General features: G+C 43.9%; 1 protein-coding gene across 4 annotated transcripts in view; it reads right to left on the bottom strand.

Annotated features, from left to right (window-relative positions):
• Positions 1-16,118, bottom strand: part of wdr41 (WD repeat domain 41) — a 95,413-nt gene extending 79,295 nt beyond the window's left edge. For 2 of the 4 annotated variants that reach the window (XM_068029479.1, XM_068029485.1), the window contains exon 1: positions 15,920-16,118. The gene's annotated coding sequence lies outside the window, so the exon portion shown is untranslated. Of the gene's footprint in view, positions 1-7,294; positions 8,034-15,167; positions 15,190-15,919 lie in introns of those variants that run through there. The other 2 variants (XM_068029483.1, XM_068029480.1) reach the window with 2 other exon arrangements.
• Between the last annotated feature and the right edge of the window lie 4,785 nt (positions 16,119-20,903).

Raw genomic sequence — 20,903 nt, 5'->3', positions numbered from 1 at the left:
TGAAAGCAACATAGAGGGGCATCTGTTGTTCACGGCATTTCTCCTGTAGCTGGCAAAGGGAGAACGGCATGTCAATGGTGGATCTCTCTGTTCGAAAGCTACAGGGTAGACACGCTCAGCCAGCTTCTGGAGCCTGTTTAAAGCGACACGAGCGAAGACTTTCCCCATTATGCTGAGCAGGGAGATTCCACGGTAGTTGTTGCAGTCACCGCGGTCACCCTTGTTCTTATAGAGGGTGATGATATTGGCATTGCGCATGTCCTGTGGTACTGCTCCCTCGTCCCAGCACAGGCAAAGCAGTTCATACAGTACTGAAAGTATAGCAGGCTTGGCACTCTTGATTTCAGGGGTAATGCCGTCCTTCCCAGGGGCTTTTCCGCTGGCTAGAGAATCAATGGCATCACTGAGTTCCGATTTTGATGGCTGTACGTCCAGCTCATCCATGACTGGCAGAGACTGGGCTGCATTGAGGGCGGTCTCAGTGACAACATTTTCCCTGGAGTACAGTTCTAGGTAGTGCTCCACCCAGCGGTCCATTTACTTGTGTTGGTCAGTGATCGTGTCCCCTGATTTAGATTTGAGGGGGGGGCAATCTTCTTGATGGTTGGCCCAAAAGCTCTCTTAATGCCATCATACATTCCTCTGATGTTTCCGGTGTCAGAGGCCAGCTGAATATGACTGCATAGGTGTTGCCAGTAGTCATTTGTGCAGCGCCTGGCTGTTCTTTGTGCAGTGCTTCTGGCTGCTTTGAGTGCTACAGATGTTAACTCACTGGGGGCTTTCTTGTAGTTCAGCAGTGCAATGCGCTTAGCGGCTATGACAGGTTCCAGCTCTTCAACCAGTCTGCATTCTGCTTCACACGTTTGCCATAGGTGGTCATTGCTGAGTCATAGATGGCGTCTCTGATGTGGGCCCACTTGGTCTCTGCATCCCCTGTAGAAGTGTTTTGAAGGGCTTTTTCAAGTGAATTTGGGAATTTATGTAACAACTGTGGATGAGAAATTCTGCTAGTGTTGATGCATGGCGGCCCTTCTGCTTGGAGTGATACAGCTTCTTTGGTTTGAGTCTAACCTTGCTGCACACCAGGGAGTGGTCGGTGTCGCAGTCCGCACTGTGGAAGCTGTGTATGATTTGAACGCTGTTTAAAGAGGCTCGCCTTGTGACGATGAGGTCCAGCTGGTGCCAACGACGTGATCTTGGGTGCCTCCAAGAAACCTGGTGACAGGGTTTAGTATGAAAGAATGAGTTGGTGATGCAGAGGTTATGATAGGTACACAACTCAAGCAGTCTCTGTCCATTCTCATTCATCCTTCCAATGCCATAGTGCCCAAGGCAGGAGGACCATGAGTCATGGTCGGCCCCAACCCTGGCATTAAAGTCCCCCAGCAGGAACAGGTGTTCGGTATTGGGGATGCTACTAATGATATTATGGAGTTCCTCATAGAACTGGTCTTTAGCTTCAGGTGGGGAGCAGAGTGTTGGAGCATAGATGTTGAGTAGGTGTACTGGACAAGAGGCGGTGAACAGTCAGATGGACAGTATGCGTTCCGAGTCATTTGCGGGTGGCTCTATCATGCTGAGCAAAGGGTTTCTGATGGTGAAGCCCACTCCATGCTGTCTTGGTTCTTCGACTGATGATGCACAAATAAGGAATGTCTTGACAAACATAATCATAACGATTCCAAATACCTTGAGTATGAGAAGCTGTGTAGAATTTCAGCCAAAGTGCTCCCCTCCCCCATACAATACATTCAGTCAATCTCTGGTAGAATTACCATGTGAGGATACCCAATCACTTGTCCAGTTCATATCTGATAACCACACTTCTTTATTATATATGTATATATAGATATTCTCTTCATACTTCCGTACATACATTTTAATAATAAAAAGTGGTCACCAATAATCAACTAATTTACACTACATGCTAGTCACTGCATTAAATAAAAGCTTAAACACTAGCTGAGATTCTTCACTGAACCCAGTACTCAACTAGACATACAGTTAAAAGTAAGACAGCGATCTCTATAAATGAGCATTTCAAACTGTTTCTTTGCTTTTCACAAGAAATCTTAGAACTGAAAATTTCAAATTTCTTAGCCGTATGAAAATCTAACAGGGCGGCGCAGTGGTTAGCACCGCAGCCTCACAGCTCCAGCGACCCGGGTTCAATTCTGGGGACTGCCTGTGTGGAGTTTGCAAGTTCTCCCTGTGTCTGCGCGGGTTTCCTCCGGGTGCTCCGGTTCCCTCCCACATGCCAAAGACTTGCTGGTTGATAGGTTAATTGGCCTTCAAATAAATTGCCTTTATAAAGTAGGGAAATATAGGGACAGGTGGGGATGTGGTAGTAATGTGGAATTAGTGTAGGATTAGTATAAAATGGGTGGTTGATGGTCGGCACAGACTCGGTGGGCCGAAGGGCCTGTTTCAGTGCTGTATCTCTAAACTAAACAAAAAAAGATCAGTACAAATATTAAATGAACTAAGAGAAAAGACTTCAATTTATACAGTGCCTTTTATGACATCTCAAAGCTCTTTACTGCCAATGATGTATTTTTTTTTATAACTGCTGTAATGTAGGAAACTAGCAGCCAATTTGTGCACAGCAAGCTGCCACAAAAGTTAATGTGATAATGACCAGATAATCTGTTTATGTGACGTTCATTGAGGGATGAATATTAGCCAGGACAGTAGAGATATCTCTGCTGCTCTTCTTGAAAATAGTGCCATAGGATCTTTTACATCCACCCGAGAGGGCAGACAAGGCCTTGGTTTAATGTCTCCTCCGAAAGTCTGCACCTCCAGCAGTGCAGCAGTCCTCAGTACTGCACAGGAGTGTCAGCTTAGATTTTTGTGCTCATGTCCTGGAGTGGGACTTGAACTTGGATCCTTCTGACTCAGAGGTGAGAGTGCTACCAACTGAGACACCTAAAACCAACAATGAAACACAAGGCAAAGTTTCAACAATCTATTTGCTGTGTTACCCCAATGTGTTTTGTTGAATGTTAATTTTCTTTGGTCCACTGACTGGAGATCTGATTTTTTTGAAATTTAGAAAGAACATTTAAAACAGGATGACTCCTGGCAGCTTAAAGATGATCACCTAGTTTGCTACACTGTATCCTACACTGCAAAGGACTGATGAGGGAGACGAAATGTCTGTGCATTTCCTGGCAAGAACTAAGACCCAAAAAGTTTAAAGGAACTACCTGTTCTTTTTAGCAAACAGAGAAATACTGCTAACTGTTATGTTTGAATCACTGAGTTAAAGGCCTGCTCTGGTCTGGTCAGGAAAAAAAAAACGCGACCCGAACCCGACCGAACCACAGCGGACCCAAGCCCGACCTGGCCCGAGTCCCTCCGATTTTGCCCCGAGCCCAACCCAACCCGAGCCCTCCATAGACTTGACCCAGCCCGAACCTGACCATCCCTCGACTTACCTTCGGACTCAGAACCTCCTGGAAGCTGCAGCGCACGTGTGATGACATCATAATGATGTCATTCGCTCACTGCGCAGACTCAGTTTAGACCTGGATTCCCAGCTCAGGTAAGATTTTTAATTTTAATACTTACCAGCAGAGAACTTACCTTGCGTGTCCGGCCCGGCCCGACCCGACCCCGAAAGCCGGATCTGGAAGAGGGGCCCGAACCAGACGCACGTCGTCGGGTCCGGGTCAGGTAGCAGGCCTTTACACGGATTGACTGTCATGTGACAAGCCCCTCCCCATCAGTGGTTTTTAAGCTGGTGTTTTCTCTGCAGCAGAGGAGAAGCATCTGGACGCTGTCATCTGCAGACATTAAGTGGGACTCCCCCTCTCTCTCTATCTCTCCATTCCAGCTTGAAAGCGTTCAAATCCTGCTTGTTGACTGACCACCTTTGCATACTCCGGCTACAATCTGAAACCCCACTGGAGGAAATCATTCGATTCGCTATCTCCAAGAGACTCAATGAACCAGTCATCTACCTCTTCAAACTAAAAGCCTCAGGACCACTGAATTCAGCTAGAAGCCAACCGAATCACCAAACTCCACAGACTGTGGAGTTTTATGGACTCGGACTCAACCAATCTACCTTTCCCCACTCTAATCCATTTTTGTGTGTGTGTAAACTTCTAGTGTGTGTGTGTGAGATAATGAAAGTTGGCGCATTGTTTATTATATTAGTTCGGTTTAAGTACAATAAAGTTAACCTCTTTCTTTGTTAACTCAAGATAACCTGTCCGATGCGTTCTGGTTATGATCATAGCAAGTAAGTAATCAAACACCTACTGAATTGGCCAGTACATCCACTTTAAGGAAGTATTAAACCTGTTGTGGTCAAACAAGGAGGGGAAAAAAAGGAAGACCTTCGACCCCTCCTCACTTGACCATAACACCTGCAATTCAAATTTGTGTAATCCAAATTATCTAATCCAAATACTAAACCATCACTTTGATTAATTCAAATTATTGAAATTCCTTTTCAGTACAAAAGAGAACTTTGAATTATCAAGAATGGACAGACTATTGTTCAATGTTCTTGTGCCAAACAAGAAATCTTGTTATGCCCAGGTACTATACTTGATTTCAGATACACTTCCTACAACCATATCTAATATCAGCATAAATTAATGTTCAATGTGCTGGGCCGCTTAAATAGTTTTAAGGCTCCTATTTCAACATTAAAAATACTTGAATACAGAAACAGAACTTGGCTGATTCTAAATTTCAAGTATGTTCTTACAATACAACAATGCACAGCCTTTAAGAACTCAGAGCCTGTTTTCAATCGAAGAATGAGACTTTGTTCTCTTGGTGTTCCCATATACTAATCTACAACAAAAACAAGAAATGCTGGAATCACTCAGCAGGTCTGGCAGCATCTGTGGAAAGGGAAGCAGAGTTAACGTTTCAGGTCAGTGACCCTTCTTCCGAAGAAGGGTCACTGACCCGAAACGTTAATTCTACTAATCTACAATATTGACTTCTATTTTCTGAAAAATAAGAGGCCCATTTTGCAATTTTAGGCCTGGAAGTTTCAATTCCTATTGGTTCTGGATCAGTAACTACTAAAATATTCTCTCAGTTCCAGATCTGCACTGCAAGCTCCAACAAGACAGGCATACCACCATACCTCATTTTTATTTCTTGTTCAAGTAGCCATCAAAAAAAGCAGAAAAGCAGCAAAGCCTAACAGCAGGTCAGCAGGCCAGATAAAACAGGCTTACCTGCCTGAAAAGAATGCATTAAACCTCTCGAGATCCTTGTGGAATGAAAGGAAAGAAAGGGGATTGCTATTTACTGTATCATTACAACTGAACTGCTGAAAAATAAAACTGACAAAAATTAGGCTCCTATTCACATAATTATGGATAAATCCAAAAATGTGCAGTTAGGAATGCAAGCTGAACCAGTCGTCCAAATTGAAAGTAGACTGACTAGGGTCACAGAGCTTTCTCAATAGCTCAACAGGTTTATCAAGTGAGTAGCTGAAATGTACAGAGAGGGAAGGTCCTAGGCACTCTATCTGCTCTGCAGTGAATTAGCTGATCTCAGTCAATGCAGCACTACAGGCCTCAAGGTCATCGATCTGAAATGTTAACTTTCTCTCTCCCCAGATGTTGCCTGACCAGCTGAGTGTTTCCAGCATTTTCTATTATTATTTCAGATGTTCAACATTTGAAGTGTCTTGCTTCTGTTATATTTGCACCTGATTGACTCAAGTATCATTCATTAAACAATTACAACTGAACAGGTTCCTTTCTCAAAGAATATGACTCACATCTAATTAATCTCAGATTCTCCTTATTTATAGAAACTTCCCTCAGGGGAACTTAGATCAAATTTTGCAGCCGAAAGGGACTGGCCAGTATAAACATAGCCCTGCCTTAGCAGAAGGCAACTTTCCTCAAGACAGCCCCTTTAGAATTAATTAGGAAAAATTCAAAATGTTTATCGCTGTGATATAGGGAAACAGCAACTAATTTACTCACTGTAGGGTCCCACAAAAAGCAATGAGATAAATGGCCAGATAATCTGCTTATTTTCCAGGTTATTGGTTAAGGGATAAACATTGACCAAGACACTAACATTCACATTTGCTACATTTCTTTAAATAATGCCATTGGATCTTTTACATCAGCCCGAAGGGGGAAATAGAGCCTCGTTTACTGTCTCTTCCAAAAGAAGGCACCTTTATAGCACAACAATCCCTTAGTACAGTACTAAAATATCAGCCTAGATTTTGTGGATGAATCATTACAGTGGGCCTTGAAACACCATGACCGAACTCAGAGGCAAGAGTCCTTCCACCGATTCATGGCCAACACTTCTTGCAAGGAATTACCTTTGCTCCTTCTGCTTTGATAATCTTTGTAATTCCTTAGGTATGAGGGGGAAAATGAAGAGGAAGATGCAGAAGTGATGTATTTATTTATTTTCAGATAACTTACGTTGTGAACAATGGACTTGTTACCTGAGTGAGCCACTTGTGAAGCTGAGTTTTAAAGACAAAAATAAAAATGAAACAAGACGTGCCCACGTCCGTGACCACACCTTAAAATCAATGTTACAGATTTAGGATGAATGGACTGGTACACTGAACAGGCCCACTAGCGGGCAGGGCAGAACCTATCAGTGCCTGTCAAATATTGCAAGAGTTACTGCTCTTAAGTATACATATCAGCATAGACCAGTGTGTATTTTACAGCATGTTTTACACTAATGCAAGTGCTCACCATTGTTAAAGTATTTCATAAATTGGAACAGGAGAATTTATCCCCCAAAGAAACTCAACAAGCTTAAGAGCAAGATATATTTAAGGTCATTAGCAGAGGAGAGAGATGAGAAGACATTTTTTAAAAAAGACAAAAGGTTGTTAGAACACAACAGTACTACCAGTAAAAGGGACAGAAGTAGAATCCATTTTACATTTTAAAAGGAAAATAGATAAATATTTGAAAAAGGAAACAGTAAGAGGTTACAGAGAAATTACTGAAGTAGACAGCTCTTCCAGAGAACCAGCATCGGAGTAATAGATCTAATGGCCTCCTGATTCAATAAGAAGGCAATAAAAATATTGAATGCTGAAGACAGAACATTTGAAGACAATAGAAATTTTTGAATTGATTTAAGTAACTAGTGGCTTGAGCAAATGTTCACCTACTGCTGTTGAGAACAAAAATTAACCTCCAGGGTTCAACTAGCCTTTTTTTTTTCACTGCGTGGCAGCAGGAGTGGTCACACCTCTAACTTCACAAATGAACCTGAAGTGAGTTCATCCTCACAGTGAATATGCAATTGTTGGTCTACTTACAGGGTATTTGGAGGATGTGATGGGCAGCAAAATTGGTACTTTGCAATTCAACCCTACTGTCAGGCAAGTCCCCCCCACCTGCCAAGAATGAGGAAAATTAATTTCGCCACATGAACATTGATTTTAGACAGCTGTTGAAGAAAGAACTTGCTTTAAAAAATAATTGGAGACTTTGGCTGAAGAGATACATTAGCATAACAGACATTACCTCAAAAGGTCAAAGGGGCTGTTCCCTGCTCCAATTTAATTCACAATGGACTTTTGATTACAAGATGTTGAAGGTGGAAAGGCTAGCATTCCAGTTAACTGCTAAGATGGCCGAATACACAAACAGACATGGTCAGACCAGTTTAGTCACATGACTGTTGAAGTTTTTTGAATTTGAACTTCCAACAGGGAATTTGAACTCAGAAAGCTGTTTGCTCGTGGACTGGAAAAGACCTCTCTCCTGTCTGCTCTTGTCTCGCTCTGAACACCTTCAGAAACCACTGAAGACACAGGAACCCCGAGAGAAAAGTCTCCTACAGTGAACAACTTTTAAGAATAATACTGGGCCCCAACGTAAAGCAAGACTACCTACAACCAAGTACCCTACAGCAAGCTCGAAGCACAGTAAAAAAAAACCCTCTTTAGAGATTGCCTCAAACCTCTGCACTTTTTTTTTCTTTTTTCCTGTCTCTATTTGCTTGTGCATATCGTGTATGCATGCTAGAGTGAGGCGCGGCGTGTATCCGCAGGCGTTAACTGAATTAGAGTTTAAGTTTAAGGTTTGATAAATTTCACTATTTTTCTTTAAACTTAAGAAAACCTGGTGTGTTCGTTTCTTTGCCTTATAATTGGAAAGTGGTGAACAAGGATTCACCAAAGGGGGCGCTCAAAACAGTGCATTTAAAATTAAACCCTGTTACAATAAGGCCAGGCGAAGACAGTAAGAGACCCCTAGACACCTTTCTCACCTGGTCGTAACAGAAATTTGGGTGCTGGCATTGGGAATTTTACCCACAGATGAACGAAAGAAATTGGAAGTGGGAAGCCAAATTGTTCTCAATAAAAAAAAAAGCAAGATTAATACAGGTTTTCTTGTGGTTATGTGGTGATTTAATACTAAGATGTCTGCAACTGAAGCGAGTAGCTCTCCAAGCCAGGGTGAAGTAACATGGGATAAGTTAAAAGCACTGTCTTTGGAGGAGTTTAGAAAAATGGCTGAGCAGTGTGGGATCACTGTACATGGCAAGGCTAGGAAGTCTGAACTCCTAAGACTACTGGCCAACCATTTTTCCCTTGTATGTGAAGCAGAAGCCCTATCAGAAGCAGACCCAGAGAGGGTACTGCTAACAAAGTTACAATTGGAACAAAGGAAACTTGGGTTCGAGGAAAAAGAGAGGCAGGAGAGCAAGAAAGAGAGAGCTTTCCAGAAGGAACGGGAAGAGAAAGAGAGAGCCTTCCAAAAGGAACGTAAAGAGAATGAAAGGCAGGAGAGAGAGAGACAGGGAGAGAGTGAGAAAGAATATTCCAGAACGAATCTGAAGAGAGAGAGCGCTGATGCGGCTCGAGTTAGCTAGGGGGCGACAGAGTAACCCCAGTGATAGCATGGCCAATATGGAGGAGCATAACTGGAAAAGCCCATGAGGTTTATTCCTTGTTGCCAGATGAGAGTTCATCAATGAACTGACCAAAAATGCTATCCTCAAGGCATATGAATTAGTACCCGAAGCCTATCGCCAAAAGTTTAGAACCCTCAAAAAGCAAGCCAATCAAACTTATCTGGAATAAAAACAGTAAGTGCTGGAAAAACTCAGCAGGTCTGGCAGCATCTGTGGAGAGAGAAGCAGAGTTAACATTTTAGGTCAGTGACCCTTCTTCAGAACTTATCAGAACTTCTTCAGACCAAACTTATCTGGAGTTTGAAGGAAGTAAGCAGTTGGCTTTTGACCAGTGGCTGAGGGCTTTAAAAATACAACTCAGCTATGAGAATCTCATAGAAGTAATTCTGTTAGAGGAATTTGAAAACTCTCTCCCATTCTCAATAAAGACCCATGTAGAGGAGCAGCGGATTCAGGGAGCCCAGCAAGCGGCCGTTCTGGCCGATGAGTTTGCTTTAATTTATGTCAGTTTCCCAGGGGAGAACCTTTCCTAATCACCCCCACATATCCGAAAAGGACAAAGGCTGGGAAGGTAACATCCGCCCAGGCAGTCCTGGAAGAGAAAGGAAAGCAGGAGATACAGGGGGCCCTCCTCCAGCCAAAAAAGAAGGTGCTGTGAGCAAGAACGAGACCCGGAGCCCTGTGTGCTTCCATCATAATAAAGCAGGGCATTTAAAAGCTGCCTGCTAGAAACTAAAGGGAAAACCGGTAGAGTTAATCAGGGCACATCCACTCATTGCAGACAGGACCCTGATGGAAAACACAGAACAAACTCATCGAGTCATAGAGTTATATTGCACAGAAACAGGCCCTTCGGCCCATCGTGTCTGTGCCAGCCATCAAGTACCTAACTATTCTAATTCTATTTTCCAGCACTTGGCCTGCAGCCTTGTATGCTATGGCATTTCAAGTGCTCATCTAAATACTTCTTAAATGTTGAGGGTTCCTGCCTCTACCACCCCTTCAGGCAGTGTGTTCCAGATTCCAACCACCCTCTGGGTGAAAAAACTTTTCCTCAAATCCGCTCTAAACCTCCTGTCCCTTACCTTAAATCTATGCCCCCTGGTTATTGACCCCTCCGCTAAGGGGAAAAGTTTCTTCCTATCTAACCTATCAATATCCCTCATAATTTTGTATATCTCAATCAGGTCCCCCCTCAGCCTTCTCTGCTCGAAGGAAAACAACCCTAGCCTTTCCAGTCTCTCTTCATAGCTGAAATGCTCCAGCCAGGCAACATCCTGGTGAATCTCCTCTGCACCCTCTCCAGTGCAATCACATCCTTCGTATAGTGTGGTGCCCAGAACTGTACACAGTACTCCAGCTGTGGCCTAATTCCAGTGCAATCACATCCTTCCTATAGTGTGGTGCCCAGAACTGTACACCGTACTCCAGCTGTGGCCTAACTAGCATTTTATACAACTCCATCATATCCTCCTTGCTCTTATATTCTATGCCTCGGCTAATGAGGCAAGTATCCCATATGCTTTCCAAACAACCTTATCTACTGTGCTGTTGCCTTCAGTAATCTATGGACCAGTACACCAAGGTCCCTCTGACCCCCTGTACTTCCTAGGGTTCTACCATCCATTGTATATTCCCTTGTCTTGTTAGTGCTCCCAAAATGCACCACCTCACACTTCTCAGGATTAAATTCCATTTGCCACTGCTCCGCCCATCTTTCCAGTCCATTTATATCATCTTGTAATCTAAGGCTTTCCTCCTCACTATTTACGACACCAATTTTCCTGTCATCTGCGAACTTACTGATCATACCTCCTATATTCACGTCTAAATCATTAATGTACACTACAAACAGCAAGGGTCCCAGCACCGATCCCTGCGGTACACCACAGGTCACAAGCTTCCACCCGCAAAAACAAAACTGTGGCTTTAACTGCAGTAAGAGTGCAACCCAAGAAGCTTACTATGGTCAGTGGAGGAAAAGTTAATAGGATTCCTAAAAGTTATCAGGGTTTTGTGTTTGAAGGGAAATTAACCCCATATCCCTCGAGTATGGCAAGCAAGGCCATAGTAATTCTCAGGGACACAAGGGCCACCAGATCCCTTTTACTGGGAAAAGGCCTGACCTTTCCCCCAGAGAGTGCAGTGAACATCAAAAGGGTGATGAATGTTATTGGAGGGCAGTGTATGCCTGTACATGTACACCAGGTGCACCTGGAGTGCAACTTAGTTTCAGGACCGGTGACCATAAGGACTGTCCCTAGTTTGCCTGGGGACGGGGTTGACCTGGTCCTAGGTAATGATCTGGCAGGGGAGAAGGCGGTAGCCCCTCAGTACTGAAAGAAAGACTGCAGGGGTTCAGAGAGACAGGGTAGTGGCTGGAGATGGTCCCCTACAGAATCCCTGAAAGGGTAGTGGATCAGGCCATGATCAAACCAGCTCCCCCAGAGGAGACTGCATTGACACTGCAGGCAAATGACCATGAGGTCTGCCTGTCCGAGACTCTTTGGAAAGTTACAAGACCCAGGGAATGAATTAAATGGATTTTCCCTACGTGAGGCTCAGCGAGCCGACCCAGTATTGCAAGAGTTAGCACAGGCTGCCCAGTCTGAAAGTGAAGCAGAGGGAGTACCTGATTGCTATTATTTAAAGAATGAGGTACTGATGAGGAAATGGAGTCCTCCTCACAGACCTGAGGGCAAGGAGAGGACAGTAGTTCACCAGTTAGTGGTGCCAGAGAGGTAGCAGGGAGAAATATTAAGAAGGGCCCACGAGACTACAGTAGCTGTACATGCCAGTATACAAAAGACCAAAGCCTGCATAAGACAGCACGTTGACTGGCCAAAACTCCACAAAGATGTGGTGGAGTATTACAAGAGTTGCCAAATGTGCCAGGTTGAGGGAAAACCCCAACCTACAGTGAAACCTGCACTTCTCAAGTCCTGCACCGGTATTAGGAGGACCCTCCAGCAGAGGGTGGTGAACTGTAAGGGACTCCCACCGAGAACAAAAGGGGACAGGAAAACTCATGGCTGGTAAAAGTTTAGAAAGAGAAGGGGAAAAAGTGACAAAGAGGGCATGTTAAAAGAAGTCCGGAAGGAATCCCGGATGAAAACCCCTACTGTCTGGTCCCGAAATGTGTGAAAAGTTAAATTCCATATCCTCCTAAGTAAATGCAGACTTTAGAAGCACCCTACCAGAATTGCTAACAGCATTTACAGGAACCTACAGAGACAAAGAGAGACCTCGAGGGGGCACAAAAACCATGAGGGTGATGCCTCACCTAGTCGAAGTGTCACAGAAGAGTACAGTTAGGTCTGCAGAAATACCTGCAGGTAGGAGTGTCCCAGAGAACAAAGGGGAGATTAACAAAGAATCCTCCCCCACAGTCAGAGGAAAAGGGAAAGACCCATCCCCTGAAGTCAAAAGTCTTTGTATGACTCAGAGTTCAGGATAGACCCGCCCACTATTAACTCTCCTGAGAAAAAAAAATGGGAAATTAAAGCAACCCTGGCGCCCAGAAAAGACCATTTTTAATAGGCATTAAGATTGTTAAATGAATGGAAATGAATGACAGAAATGCATGCTTTTTCTTTCTGTATCTTATATTTCTCTCAAATCCTGTAATGAAATGTGCCGTCTTTTTTCAAATCGCATTTCATGCCCCAGGGTGTCAGGCAAGCCTCCCACCTGCCAAGAATGAGGAAAATTATTTTCGCCACATGAACATTGATTTTAAACAGTTGTTGGTGAAGAAAGAACTTGTTTTAAAAAACAATTGGAGACTTTGGCTGGAGAGAGACATTAGCACATCAACAGACAGCACTTCAAAGGACAAAGGGGCTATTCTCTGCTCCAATTTAATTCACAATGGACTTTTGATTACCAGCCACTGAAGGTGGAAAGGGTAGCATTCCAGGTTAATTGCTAAGATGGCCGAATACACAAACAGACATGGTTAGACCAGTTTAGTCACATGACTAACTGACTGTTGGAGTTTTTTGAATTTGAACTCCCAACAGGGAATTTGAACTCAGAAAGCTGTTTGCTCCTGGACTGGAAAAGACCTCTCTCCTATCTGCTCTCACCACCTTCAGAAACCACTAAAGACATTTGGAACCCCAAGAGAGGGGTTCAAACCTCTCCATTTTATTTTTCTTCTCTTTTCTGTCTCTATTTACATGTGCATATCACCTTTGCATGCTAGGGTGGGGCGCGGCGTGTATCCGTAGGCGTTAACCAAATTAGAGTTTAAGTTTAAGGTTTAATAAATTTCACTTTTCTTCTTTAAAGTTAAGAAAACCTGATGTGCTCATTTCTTTGCCTTATAATTGGAAAGTGGTGAACAAGGATTCACCAAAGGGGAAGCTCAAAACACTGTTCAAAATTAAACCCTGTTACAATAAGACCAGGTGAAGACAGTAAAAGACCCCTAGATACCTTTCTCAGCTGGTCGTAACACCTACATATTCATTATTTGCTGTAACTTTCCCAGGAGCTGTGATAAACAGTTGAAAAGAAAACTTATATGACAATGCCTGTCTGTCTGCTGGTGAACCTTCTGATCTCTGCTCCTCATGCTCAGGAGACAGAAAATATACTATACTTTATTCCATTAACATTAATGATTAGAGGTGATAATAAACCTAGTTTTTAATCCAAATCAAAGCTCAGACGTTAGGTAATTCTGCACTGTGAAGTAAACCACCTTCGCAATTCATTCATTAAAGGAATAAAATTAGAGGCACTGCAACAACCATCAGTCACACTGCTAATATATATATTAGTCATGGTTTAGTTTATCTGAGGATGAGGAAGATCATTTGGCCCACCTCAATAATAACATATATTAAAGCACCTTTAGCATCATAAAACTCCCAAGTTGCTTCAAAGGGACAGGTCTCTTCTTTTTTACTAGTTTGAATCTATGTCCCCTGATTGTACTTTTGTAATACAAGGTCAAGTAATATTGCTGGTTATTTTTTCTCTACCCTTAACAATCCTGTATACTTTAAGCTCACTTCTCAAACATCTTTCTAGACTGAAATGTCCAATTTTCTTCACTCTTTCCTCATCATGGAGACCCCTGACACTGCAGATCAGCCTTGTCGCTCTTCTCTGCGCTACCTCCAGCACTTGAAAGTCCCTCACTGATTTTGCAATCAGAACTATATGTCGTATTCAAAATGCGCTATGACCAGAGCGCTAAAAAAGTTTGATCTTTACTTTGTCTGATTTGTATTCTACTGTTTTGGGTATGTCTCTCAACATTCTGGTAGTCTGGTTCATTACTGCTATTCAAAGTTTGGACATGTTTAGTATCAAATCCGCCAAGACTCCTAGGTGTCTTTCAGCTTTATCCTCAGCTATTTCATGAACAAGAACTTGCATTTATATAGCGCCTTTACTTGGAAATGTATCATCGTTCCATCAATGGGTCAAAATCCTGGAACTCTCACTAAGATGTACCTACACAAGGAACTGCTGCAGTTCAAGGCAGCAGCTCACCCACTACCTTCGCGAGAGCAATTACGAATGGCAATACATTTTATTTTATTTTATTTAAAGATACAGCACTGAAACAGGCCCTTCGGCCCACCGAGTCTGTGCCGACCAACAACCACCCATTTAAACTAATCCTACATTAATCCCATATTCCCTACCACATCCCCACCATTCTCCTACCACCTACCTACACTAGGGGCAATTTACAATGGCCAATTTACCTATCAACCTGCAAGTCTTGGCTGTGGGAGGAAACCAGAGCACCCGGCGGAAACCCACGCGGTCACAGGGAGAACTTGCAAACTCCGCACAGGCAGTATCCAGAATTGAACCCGGGTCGCTGGAGATGTGAGGCTGCGGTGCTAACCACTGCGCCACCCATTACATGCTCGTCTAGCCAGCGATGCTCACATCCCATGAATGAATACAAAGAATTAACATAGGAAAACATCTCAACGTGCTTTGCAAAAACATCTGACAGCACTTGACAGTGTAAGAACAAGATATTGGGCAGGGTGGCTTGTTCAAAGAAGTAGGTTTTAAGAAAGGTCTTGAAGGAAAAGAAAGAGACAGAGATGTTCATTAACAGAATGCCTAAACTTTCAGCTGCCAGTTGGAGGAACACAGATTTCTCAGAGGGTTGTAAAGCTGCAAGAAGGTTACAAAAATAGAGAGTGGCAAAAGCATGAAAATGAAAATTATTTACATGTCCCTCTAATCATCTTAACATGATTCTGCATTTTCTTGTATTCATTTATTTTCACCTTGCAGAAGTTGCACAGTCATTTTTCCTCTTCAATTCACTTTTGTCCATTACTCTGTTTAAGATCACAATTATTAAGTCAAGGTAAGCATTTCCTCATGATTTTTGGACATGAAGGATTAGATATTCACAAGGGAAAATGAGCATTACACCCCATCCATACAAATATATCCCAATTAAAATCAATGTCATGTATAGACCTACAAACGTGTGTATACAGGGTTGATTGAAATCTCCCATTGAAATAATTTTCCTATTTTTACATACTATATTGATCAATGTCTTTCTTATGCTGACCTGATGATCTGTAGCAATTCCCTTAGTGTTAACTTTGTTTTTATAGCATTTATATCTCATTTAGTACCTTTCTAACTCCTATGGGATTGATTTCTTTTACCTCCCAGGATGGCCCTGACATCTAGGGTTGCACTGGGTCCTTTCCTGTCCACTCGGCCGTTCGAAACATGTTATACCTATTCATTTCCATCCTTTGGAGCCAGCTATATTCCCTGATGCCAGAACAGCATCTCGTTTCTAAATGTTCTGGCATTGGGGATAAACATGTATTTCAGCCAGAAGAGGGAGATTCCGTGCAGAAGGGGAAGTAATAGTAATGGTTGATGCACACAATTTGACAATAGCGTAACTTAAAACTTCTAATGTCTGAACCTTATTTCTTAAAAATCAAACGATTACCACGCCTGCTACACATTTGCTTAAGGTGAACCTGACTGTTTACAGAGACACACTCACCTGATGGTGTACCCGGGGGCGGGCGTCCAGCAGCAGCTGAAGTCGACCGGGAAGGGGGCGGTTACCACAGTGACAGCCTGCCCGCTTCCGTCAGAAGATGGTGCTGGGTTGGGAGGGTAAACTCCACCAAGCTGACAGTTCAGCCGTACCGGGGATAGGAGACGAGCCTGGGGGATGGGATGTGTTGAAGAAGTGACGTGTATTATAATAGGAATAAAAACCTCAATGCGTAGGTGCGTCACGAAGCGGACGTGACGTCACTGCGGGGCAAGAGTGAATGAAGCGGGAAATGGTGAGGTTCAAAGGGCGAAGGGTGTGACGACTGAGCACGTGGCCTTGACGCAGCTGTTTGGGTTAAGGTGTAAATTCAGCTCATTTGGCCTGTTCTGCCAGTCAATCTGATCATGGTTGATTAGTATCTTAACTCAATCCAGTCACCTTGGTTCTGTCACCCTTAATACCAACAAGGTATCAATATTGGCGACCACGCTCTGGAAGTGACTCAAGAGTTCACCTACCTAGGCTCAACTATCACCAGTAACCTGTCTCTAGATGCAGAAATCAACAAGCGCATGGGAAAGGCTTCCACTGCTATGTCCAGACTGGCCAAGAGAGTGTGGGAAAATGGCGCACTGACACAGAACACAAAAGTCCAAGTGTATCAAGCCTGTATCCTCTACCTTGCTCTATGGCAGCGAGGCCTGGACAACGTAGGTCAGCCAAGAGCGACGTCTCAATTCATTCCATCTTCGCTGCCTCCGGAGAATACGTGGCATCAGGTGGCAGGACTGTATCTCCAACACAGAAGCCCTCGAGGCGGCCAACATCCCCGGCTTATACACACTACTGAGTCAGCGGCGCTTGAGAAGGCTTGGCCATGTGAGCCGCATGGAAGATGGCAGGATCCCCAAAGCCACGTTGTACAGCGAGCTCGCCACTGGTATCAGACCCACCAGCCGTCCATGTCTCCGCTTTAAAGACGTCTGCAAACGCGACATGAAGTCCTGTGACATTGATCACAAGTCGTGGGAGTCAGTTGCCAGCATTCGCCAGAGCTGGCGGGCAGCCATAAAGGCGGGGCTAAAGTGTGGCAAGTCGAAGAGACTTAGCAGTTGGCAGGAAAAAAGATAGAAGCGCAAGGGGAGAGCCAACTGTGTAACAGCCCCGACAAACAAATTTTTCTGCAGCACCTGTGGAAGAGTCTGTCACTCTAGTATTGGCCTTTACAGCCACTCCAGGCGCTGCTCCACAAACCACTGACCACCTCCAGGCGCTTACCCATTGTCTCCCGAGACAAGGAGGCCAAAGAAGAAGAAGAGTTTTAAGGTTAATAAACCTACACCTTTCTTGATTACACCTAAGAAAACCTGTCTGGTTGATTCCTTTACAATTACAGTTAGAGAGCAGTGAGCAATGACTCACTGAGGGAAAGCTAAAAACACTGTTTTCGAAGTTAAACCCTGTTACGGCCAAACCAGGAAAAGGCTGGGAGGGGAGCCCTAGACCCCTTCCTCACCTGGTAGTAACAAGGTCCTGTGGCAGGGCTAGAAACCAGATTGGAGGGATTCAAACATGGTGTTCCAGGAAAGATGACACAGATTTTGAAGCAACAACACATTCAAGGACTTTGGAGAGGAAAAGGAGATCGGAGATGGGACGATTCTTTGCAAGGACAGTGGGGTCAAGGGTTGGTTTTTTGAGGTGAGGGGTGATGATGGCAGATTTGAAATAGAGTGGGACAACACCTGAAGAGAGAAAACCGTTAACTATATCAGCTAACATTGCAGCAGTCTTAAATGGTTCCAGGTTTTTCACCTCCACTACTCAATCCAAAGTACACATAAACAACCAGGAAATATTATTTCCACTACTTTTTTTAAATCATTTTTAGGAACAACCCATCCTTCAATCCAAGCTGTCACTCCAATGCAGTGCTGGGGAAATATTTCATTGTTCAAGGTACCATCTCTTAGATGAGGTTTTAAAATGGAAGTCCGATTTCCTGTTCTCGCAGTGCAGGTAGAAATGAAATATTTGAAAATGTGCAGGGAAATTTCTGTGACATCTTTGTCATTTAATCTCTCCTGCCCTCTGCCCTATCGCACACCTTCCCTTTTGTTCTTCTTCCCCCTCCCTCTTTCACTTGCTCAAAGCCTATTACATTTCTAACCTTTGCCAGTTCTGATGGAATGTCACAGACCTGAAACATTAACTCTGTTTCTCTCTCCACAGATGCTGCCAGGCCTGCTGAATACTTCCTGCATTTTCTGTTTTCATTTCAGATTTCCAGCATCCCCAGTATTTTGCCTTTATTTTAGTGGGAAATTTCCTAATATCTTGCCAATATTCCTCCCTCAACTAATATGAACATAGCAGTTCAATTGGCAGTTCATTTCAGGGCAATCATAACTGAACCATTAAAGTGTTCATGAGGTGAGTTCCAAAGGTGTGTAACATATGTAAGAAGATCTACAGTGGAGCCACCATGCTGAAAACCATGCTAAATTTAGCTTTATAATTAACTTTACCAATGACGAGCTGGAGGCTGCTCAGGGACAAGGTGCTTTTAGTTACCTTGGGTTTGTGTCCCTTGGTGGCCCACACCATTGACCCTGCTGGAGTATGTGGGATCAGCAGAAGGTCACCAACTTAAATATTGTACATACTGGCTGCACCACTAGGAGGGCATCTCAGACCCGTGTCAGCCCACTCAAGCCGGAAAGTCCGTTGCCTGCTGCATTCTTGGGGGAAAGTGGCCAGTTCCTCAGGAGGCCAGTACACTCTCATCTCGCTTAGTGTAACATGATCCAAACTTTCACCAGTCCATTTGAGATCAACATAGTTGGCCCCATCCTCAGTGCCGTTCCTTTGGTTGATGACTTTGTCTTGGGGTTGGGGGACTCAGGCTCAGTCTCCAAACAAGGACATAGAAAATTGTATTGCAACCCCAGGACACTGTGTATTGTGTCCTGGCAAACCTTGGAGCTGTTCTGCAGGACTTCCATCAGAGTTACAGCAGGAGTCAGCCAGAATGGCTGAGTAACGTCAGAGCCACTGTGTTTTTTAAAGATGTCATGAAATCCATTGATGACTGGGACGTCAGGAAGAAAGCTTTATGGAATAGTAGCCAGGTTGTAATTTGAATCAGCCTTTACAGCACATGTGCTGTCAAATCAACTTGGTTCAGAATGAGCTGGATACTGGACAGGTTACAGAGTGCCTGAGAAACTATGTTCAAGTTTTTTTAATTCCTTGCTACGGATTAGGAAGACCTACTCCAAAGTTGACATTCAGGATTATGGTTATCTCCAAAATGCAGTTTGAATGCAGCTGCTGTCAAATGGAGTAAAATACCTGAACAACTGCGGTAATCGCCTTCATATAAAAATCAAGTCAAAAGCTGAGTTTAAAAGAAAGGCCATAAATGCTGGTCATCCAGCATTCAGTTTGGTTTAAGAGTTGTATCTGAAATAATAACAGAAAATGCTGGAAAATATAGGGCAGATCCATTAGCATCAGAGAAGTTAATGGGCTGAATTTTATCAGTGCGCTGCGCTCTGCGGCAGCGCACTGTGAAGTCAGCGGCATTCCAATATGGAAGTGCCACCACATAGCCCCCACGATATTATGCGCGGGGGCTTATTTAAATAGAGGGGGCGGAGTGGCCACCCCCGATGACGTAAAGGGGCGCCCGCCACAGCCCCGGCAACAGCATCTGGTGCCACTGTGCAGGCACCCGTGCCATTTTAAAGGGCTTCAAGCCCTTCAGGAGATTTAAATATTTAAAGGTGCCAGTGTCATAAAAAGTCAATAATTTCACTTTGAATCCCCTCTCCCACCCCTCACTGCGTCCTCAATACATAAATTGACCTATTCCCCAAAAATACACTTTTTGAAATTCCGACCTCCCCCCCACCCCCCGCCCCCTGGAACTTCAGTATGTTTGACCCTCAACCCCTTCCCACCATCCCTACAACCAGTAGAAATAGTTTTCCCTGCTCCCCGCCCTTGCCCCCACCCTCCCGCTCTGAAAATGTTATTCCTCCCCCCTCCCCACCATTACCGCGCCTCAGAACTCCAATGAAGTTTCGAAGGCATGCAAGTTGCGGCCGGTTGGCCGTAAAATCGGCCGTAAAATGGCCGGTGGCGGCAGGTAAGTTCATTTGCATGTTAATTTATCTCATTTCAATATTTTAATGAAGGCCTCGCTGCCAAGCCGAGGGGGGTGGGGGGCCGCACCGAGGTCTCGCCGCTGCCGCTAATATCCGACATCGTGGGTCCTGGCGGGTCGCTCCTGCTAGCATTTTACAGGCCTTCCCGCCATGACCCATGGCGTCGAGGGGGTGGTAAAATTCAGCCCAATGTTTCAGGTATAACATTTAAACCAAACGGAATGCAGGATGACCTGCTCTGTATTTCCAGTATTTTTAATTTTAATTTAGAGGATAAGATCTTTGTGAAACACTTTAAATCCTCCCTTAGAAAATATTCAGCAAAGGGAGATTCATGTAATAACTATATTAAATCATTCAACTTACACACGCTTCAAAAATCAGCCACGTGGGGTATCAGAAGCTAGTCTCCAAGCTGAAGTCTTACAGCTCAAAAACATTTTTCTTCACCAGACCTTTATGGACTTTGAAAACAATATTATAAAATTGTTGATGCAGGCAATGTAGGACCGTGCAGTATTGTCTGCAGTCTGGATTGATCGACCAACTTAATTTAGCATCTTGTTATCTTTGTTTTTGTTGAAAAGACTCCATGGACATGTTTTTTTTTACAAGGATCACTGAGAGGTCTTGTTTGGAAACAACATTTTACTGGAAGTCATATGCCTTAAGCTCAATAAACAACAGAAACCTTGGTGATCAGTGGAAGACGTTTACAGAGAAGTGACATGTCACAATTTATGAGGGTCAGGAGGTTCTGACTGTATGTTTGTGTTTTCGCTTCTGAGATATTGTTTTGGTTCCGTTGGGGT

The sequence above is a fragment of the Heterodontus francisci genome, chromosome 4 (assembly GCF_036365525.1).
Source record: "Heterodontus francisci isolate sHetFra1 chromosome 4, sHetFra1.hap1, whole genome shotgun sequence".
In the NCBI taxonomy this organism is placed as follows: Eukaryota; Metazoa; Chordata; class Chondrichthyes; order Heterodontiformes; family Heterodontidae; genus Heterodontus; species Heterodontus francisci.
Note: the sequence above shows the minus strand (reverse complement) of the source record. Positions and strands in the feature narration are given on the sequence as shown.